Genomic DNA, 6167 nt, shown 5'->3' with positions numbered 1-6167 from the left:
ATGCCAGGTATTACAGATGTTTAAACAATTTGTACACAGTGTTAATTATTTCATAGAGGATTCAGAGTTTATCAAGTTTGGGAAAAAGCTGTCTTTCAGTCTGTTTGTGTGTGTGCGGGTTGATCTAAAACGTTTACCTGATGGAAGGAGCTCAAACAAGGCATTTCCAGGGTGAGTGTTGTTTTTGATAATGTTTTTGGCCCTTCTCAAGCTGCGAGTATTATACAAAAGTTTGGAAGTTGCCTGCGGACACACTAAGCCGAAGGCGCCCGCTCTCGTCAGATCGCAGAAGCTAAGTGGCTTCAGGCCTGGTTAGTAGCTGCATGGGAGACCGGCTGTGAACCCCAGGTGCTGCAGGTGTTTTTTTGGGTTTGAGGCCCAATGGCTATGAGCACGCGTGGGAAGCCTCACCTTCAAGGCGCCGGAACGGCGCCATGGAGGTTGCCTGTGGCCACACTAAGCCGAAAGCGCCCGCTCTCGTCAGATCGCGGAAGCTAAGCGGCTTCAGGCCTGGTTAGTAGCTGCATGGGAGACTGGCTGTGAACCCCAGGTGCTGCAGGCGTTTTTTTGGGTTTGAGGCCCAATGGCTATGAGCACGCGTGGGAAGCCTCACCTTCAAGGCGCCGGAACGGCGCCTTGGAGGTTGCCTGCGGCCACACTAAGCCGAAAGCGCCCGCTCTTGTCAGATCGCGCAAGCTAAGTGGCTTCAGGCCTGGTTAGTAGCTGCATAGGAGACCGGCTGTGAACCCCAGGTGCTGCAGGCGTTTTTTTGGGTTTGAGGCCCAATGGCTATCAGCACGCGTGGGAAGCCTCACCTTCAAGGCGCCGGAACGGCGCCTTGGAGGTTGCCTGCGGCCACACTAAGCCGAAAGCGCCCGCTCTCGTCAGATCGTGGAAGCTAAGCGGCTTCAGGCCTGGTTAGTAGCTGCATGGGAGACCGGCTGTGAACCCCAGGTGCTGCAGGCGTTTTTTTGGGTTTGAGGCCCAATGGCTATGAGCACGCGTGGGAAGCCTCACCTTCAAGGCGCCGGAACGCCGCTTTGGAGGTTGCCTGGGGCCACACTAAGCCGAAAGCGCCCACTCTCGTCACATCGTGGAAGCTAAGCGGCTTCAGGCCTGGTTAGTAGCTGCTTGGGAGACCGGCTGTGAACCCCAGGTGCTGCAGGCGTTTTTTTGGGTTTGAGGCCCAATGGCTATGAGCACGCGTGGGAAGCCTCACCTTCAAGGCGCCGGAACGCCGCTTTGGAGGTTGCCTGCGGCCACACTAAGCCGAAAGCGCCCGCTCTCGTCAGATCGCGGAAGCTAAGCGGCTTCAGGCCTGGTTAGTAGCTGCATGGGAGACCGGCTGTGAACCCCAGGTGCTGCAGGTGTTTTTTGGGGTTTGAGGCCCAATGGCTATGAGCACGCGTGGGAAGCCTCACCTTCAAGGCGCCGAAACGGCGCCTTGGAGGTTGCCTGCGGCCACACTAAGCCGAAAGCGGCTTGGTGGTGTATTCTCCACAGTCAGCATGCAACGCATGAGCTGACGTGGAGGAGGTACACACACTAGCACAAGGAAACAGGCTATCCCTAGTATAGTGGAGGGGAGGACTGACTGCAATAGGAGATTGTGGCGCACAGAGCCGGTGCAGATCTGACAGCCACAAACAATGCTTTCGTTATAACGTCTCAGCGCAAAGTAGAGCTGAGCGCACAAACCAGAACTGAGGAGATCAGGACAGGTAGACAGAATGAACGCTTGCTAGCTAGCAGCTACTTAGCGACAGCAAGCGTCCAAAACCAGACAGACTGGAATGAGGCAGCCAATGCGATGCGGCGATGGCGTGCCTCACAAAGACAGGACAGGACAGTCAGAAAACAGCAGGATTAAGATAGATGAACGTAACACAGATAAATATACAATAAGTATGTTTTCCTAGCGTATTACAATTACAGCTATCAATGAAACTATTTGTAACGTCTGACTAACATATGTATATATCGGCAATGAACCGATATATGACATAAGCAGGAACGCTGACTAGGACTGGAGTAATACAGGGAACAGGACTCAGAAGGATTCGCTATCTCTTCGCAGAGATGAACGCAATCCACAAACGGTAACAGAACAGGATTCAGAAGGATTCGTTATCTCTTCGCAGAGATGAACGCAATCCACAAACAGTAACAGAACAGGATTCAGAAGGATTCGTTATCTCTTCGCAGAGATGAACGCAATCCACAAACGGTAACAGGACAGGATTCAGAAGGATTCGTTATCTCTTCGCAGAGATGAACGCAATCCACAAACAGTAACAGAACAGGATTCAGAAGGATTCGTTATCTCTTCGCAGAGATGAACGCAATCCACAAACGGTAACAGGACAGGATTCAGAAGGATTCGTTATCTCTTCGCAGAGATGAACGCAATCCACAAACAGAACCAGAAGCAGGGTAACTACCTCAGCACGGGTGGTCACGGTACGCGCAACCTACCAAAACGTGCTGGAAAGCTGACTAACTGCACACAGGATATAAACAGTTCGTGTACGTATACATCAGCGACACTGATGTATTAACGTAACACAAATACAAGGAAAATAATAAACGTGCTGGTATGCATATATATTGGCAATGAACCAATATATGATGCAAAGACCAGCAAAGTATCTTTATAACAAGAAACACGATCGGGGGCTAAAGCGACAGCAAGACAGGCTTAGGCTGAAGCTATGAAAACCCCAAGGAAACCCTGCAGGAAGCAGATCTTTATACTGAGGTCATCCAATGGGAGCAGACATGCAGATTCCCACACAGGTGAATGATAATCAGTCACAAGCTGACAGCAGGGAAAGACAGACAAAGCTATGCAGCTTGCATGGAAATAGATCAGAACTGCCTGAGCTGCAGCACTACTACTTCCAGTAATAGCTGCTGCAGCAGCGATCATTACAATACCTTACAACTAATAAGTGTAACGATTTGTGTCAGCAAAGAACAGAATTCTGATTTGTAAAGGATTGCGGAGATGCCGCCGCGTCAAGCAGTAGCATGGCGGCTATCTCCGCGTTCCAGCCGGCGGGTTCCGTCATGCGGGGACAGGATGGACTGGTGCCTGGGTTAGTGGGGAATGAGAGGGAAGCCGCCGCAGCGCCGAGTGGCATGGCGACTGTCCCCGCATTTCAGCCAGTAGCTTTCGTCGCATGGTCGCATGGTGGATCTTTGCCTACTCTTTCACCGGCACACAGACTAAGTTCTACGCGCGCGCACACAGACAGGATCTTTATGCATACAGAAGGGGAGTCAGCTGATCAGCCGGTCAGCTGACTCCAACACTGATCAGGATTGGTTGAGTGACTGGGGCGTGGCTTTAGAGCGCTCCCAATATATATAGGGCAGGCCTGTCAGTTGTTCCTTGTCTGCTGTTGCATTCGCTACGTGTGAGCACTCAGACCATAGTCAGACCCGAAAGTGTGCTAGAACCAGCAGGAGCTGGGGATCCACACTTAGGCCTGGTGCACACCAAAAAACGCTAGCAGATCCGCAAAATGCTAGCAGATTTTGAAACGCTTTTTGTTATTTTTCTGTAGCGTTTCAGCTAGCATTTTGCGGTTTTGTGAAGCGTTTTTGGTGTAGTAGATTTCAGATATTGTTACAGTAAAGCTGTTACTGAACAGCTTCTGTAACAAAAACGCCTGCAAAACCGCTCTGAACTGCTGTTTTTCAGAGCAGTTTGCGTTTTTCCTATACTAAACATTGAGGCAGAAACGCATCCACAATCCAAAAAATGCCTCACCCCGGGAGTATGCGTTTCTGCAAAACGCCTCCCGCTCTGGTGTGCACCACCCCATTGAGATACATTGACCAAGCGTATCCACAGCCGCAAGCGGCTGCAGAAACGCTGAAAATGCAGCTCGGTGTGCACCAGCCCTTAGACAGATTCTGTTGATAGCTTAAAGTACTAATTGAATTGTATTATTTGTTATGACCTTCTGCTAGCCTTGACTACCCTCCTGTCTTGTGATTCTGTGCCTTCGCCTATCTGATCTGGTTGCCGACTGGCTTATCCCTCACTCTGTTTCTGTCTTCCGTTTTTGTGCTGTATCTGCCCGTGTGTTGCCAAACTGGCTAGTCTGACTCTCCTGCCCTCACCAGGGAGCTTAGTCCTGGTGAGGGGCCCTTAGGTTAGTTATCACCTGCTCTTCAGGTAGATAGCTGCAGTACAGTCTGAATCATCTAGATAGCTGCAGTACAGTCTGAATCATCTAGATAGCTGCAGTACAGTCTGAATCAGTTCAATTCACTTTATTGTCATTGTGTAACACAACAAAATTACTTTTCATGACAACCCCACGGTGCATATAGGGAACATAGTGATAGTAACAAGGAAGAGAAGAAATTATACAAGTATGCCAGGTATTACAGATGTTTAAACAATTTGTACACAGTGTTAATTATTTCATAGAGGATTCAGAGTTTATCAAGTTTGGGAAAAAGCTGTCTTTCAGTCTGTTTGTGTGTGTGCGGGTTGATCTAAAACGTTTACCTGATGGAAGGAGCTCAAACAAGGCATTTCCAGGGTGAGTGTTGTTTTTGATAATGTTTTTGGCCCTTCTCAAGCTGCGAGTATTATACAAAAGTTTGGAAGTTACCTGCGGACACACTAAGCCGAAGGCGCCCGCTCTCGTCAGATCGCAGAAGCTAAGTGGCTTCAGGCCTGGTTAGTAGCTGCATGGGAGACCGGCTGTGAACCCCAGGTGCTGCAGGTGTTTTTTTGGGTTTGAGGCCCAATGGCTATGAGCACGCGTGGGAAGCCTCACCTTCAAGGCGCCGGAACGGCGCCATAGAGGTTGCCTGTGGCCACACTAAGCCGAAAGCGCCCGCTCTCGTCAGATCGCGGAAGCTAAGTGGCTTCAGGCCTGGTTAGTAGCTGCATGGGAGACCGGCTGTGAACCCCAGGTGCTGCAGGTGTTTTTTTGGGTTTGAGGCCCAATGGCTATGAGCACGCGTGGGAAGCCTCACCTTCAAGGCGCCGGAACGGCGCCATGGAGGTTGCCTGTGGCCACACTAAGCCGAAAGCGCCCGCTCTCGTCAGATCGTGGAAGCTAAGCGGCTTCAGGCCTGGTTAGTAGCTGCATGGGAGACCGGCTGTGAACCCCAGGTGCTGCAGGCGTTTTTTTGGGTTTGAGGCCCAATGGCTATGAGCACGCGTGGGAAGCCTCACCTTCAAGGCGCCGGAACGGCGCCTTGGAGGTTGCCTGCGGCCACACTAAGCCGAAAGCGCCCGCTCTTGTCAGATCGCGCAAGCTAAGTGGCTTCAGGCCTGGTTAGTAGCTGCATAGGAGACCGGCTGTGAACCCCAGGTGCTGCAGGCGTTTTTTTGGGTTTGAGGCCCAATGGCTATCAACACGCGTGGGAAGCCTCACCTTCAAGGCGCCGGAACGGCGCCTTGGAGGTTGCCTGCGGCCACACTAAGCCGAAAGCGCCCGCTCTCGTCAGATCGTGGAAGCTAAGCGGCTTCAGGCCTGGTTAGTAGCTGCATAGGAGACCGGCTGTGAACCCCAGGTGCTGCAGGCGTTTTTTTGGGTTTGAGGCCCAATGGCTATCAGCACGCGTGGGAAGCCTCACCTTCAAGGCGCCGGAACGGCGCCTTGGAGGTTGCCTGCGGCCACACTAAGCCGAAAGCGCCCGCTCTCGTCAGATTGTGGAAGCTAAGCGGCTTCAGGCCTGGTTAGTAGCTGCATGGGAGACCGGCTGTGAACCCCAGGTGCTGCAGGCGTTTTTTTGGGTTTGAGGCCCAATGGCTATGAGCACGCGTGGGAAGCCTCACCTTCAAGGCGCCGGAACGCCGCTTTGGAGGTTGCCTGCGGCCACACTAAGCCGAAAGCGCCCGCTCTCGTCACATCGTGGAAGCTAAGCGGCTTCAGGCCTGGTTAGTAGCTGCATGGGAGACCGGCTGTGAACCCCAGGTGCTGCAGGTGTTTTTTTGGGTTTGAGGCCCAATGGCTATGAGCACGCGTGGGAAGCCTCACCTTCAAGGCGCCGGAACGCCGCTTTGGAGGTTGCCTGCGGCCACACTAAGCCGAAAGCGCCCGCTCTCGTCAGATCGCGGAAGCTAAGCGGCTTCAGGCCTGGTTAGTAGCTGCATGGGAGACCGGCTGTGAACCCCAGGTGCTGCAGGTGTTTTT

General features: G+C 52.3%; 14 pseudogenes; all 14 read left to right on the top strand.

Annotated features, from left to right (window-relative positions):
* Positions 1-241: 241 nt before the first annotated feature.
* On the top strand, positions 242-360 carry LOC137553620 (5S ribosomal RNA; annotated as a pseudogene).
* Positions 361-443: 83 nt separating this feature from the next.
* LOC137547631 (5S ribosomal RNA) lies at positions 444-562 on the top strand (annotated as a pseudogene).
* Positions 563-645: 83 nt separating this feature from the next.
* Positions 646-764, top strand: LOC137553623 (5S ribosomal RNA; annotated as a pseudogene).
* An 83-nt stretch (positions 765-847) lies between these two features.
* LOC137558639 (5S ribosomal RNA) lies at positions 848-966 on the top strand (annotated as a pseudogene).
* Positions 967-1049: 83 nt separating this feature from the next.
* LOC137553492 (5S ribosomal RNA) lies at positions 1050-1168 on the top strand (annotated as a pseudogene).
* An 83-nt stretch (positions 1169-1251) lies between these two features.
* LOC137557342 (5S ribosomal RNA) lies at positions 1252-1370 on the top strand (annotated as a pseudogene).
* Positions 1371-4629: 3259 nt separating this feature from the next.
* On the top strand, positions 4630-4748 carry LOC137553205 (5S ribosomal RNA; annotated as a pseudogene).
* An 83-nt stretch (positions 4749-4831) lies between these two features.
* Positions 4832-4950, top strand: LOC137548775 (5S ribosomal RNA; annotated as a pseudogene).
* An 83-nt stretch (positions 4951-5033) lies between these two features.
* LOC137547811 (5S ribosomal RNA) lies at positions 5034-5152 on the top strand (annotated as a pseudogene).
* Positions 5153-5235: 83 nt separating this feature from the next.
* LOC137553622 (5S ribosomal RNA) lies at positions 5236-5354 on the top strand (annotated as a pseudogene).
* Positions 5355-5437: 83 nt separating this feature from the next.
* Positions 5438-5556, top strand: LOC137549454 (5S ribosomal RNA; annotated as a pseudogene).
* An 83-nt stretch (positions 5557-5639) lies between these two features.
* LOC137549169 (5S ribosomal RNA) lies at positions 5640-5758 on the top strand (annotated as a pseudogene).
* An 83-nt stretch (positions 5759-5841) lies between these two features.
* Positions 5842-5960, top strand: LOC137552985 (5S ribosomal RNA; annotated as a pseudogene).
* Positions 5961-6043: 83 nt separating this feature from the next.
* Positions 6044-6162, top strand: LOC137557341 (5S ribosomal RNA; annotated as a pseudogene).
* The last annotated feature ends 5 nt before the right edge of the window (positions 6163-6167 follow it).

The sequence above is a fragment of the Hyperolius riggenbachi genome, chromosome 2, assembly GCF_040937935.1.
Source record: "Hyperolius riggenbachi isolate aHypRig1 chromosome 2, aHypRig1.pri, whole genome shotgun sequence".
NCBI lineage: Eukaryota > Metazoa > Chordata > Amphibia > Anura > Hyperoliidae > Hyperolius > Hyperolius riggenbachi.
This window is presented reverse-complemented; position numbering and strand designations above follow the sequence as displayed.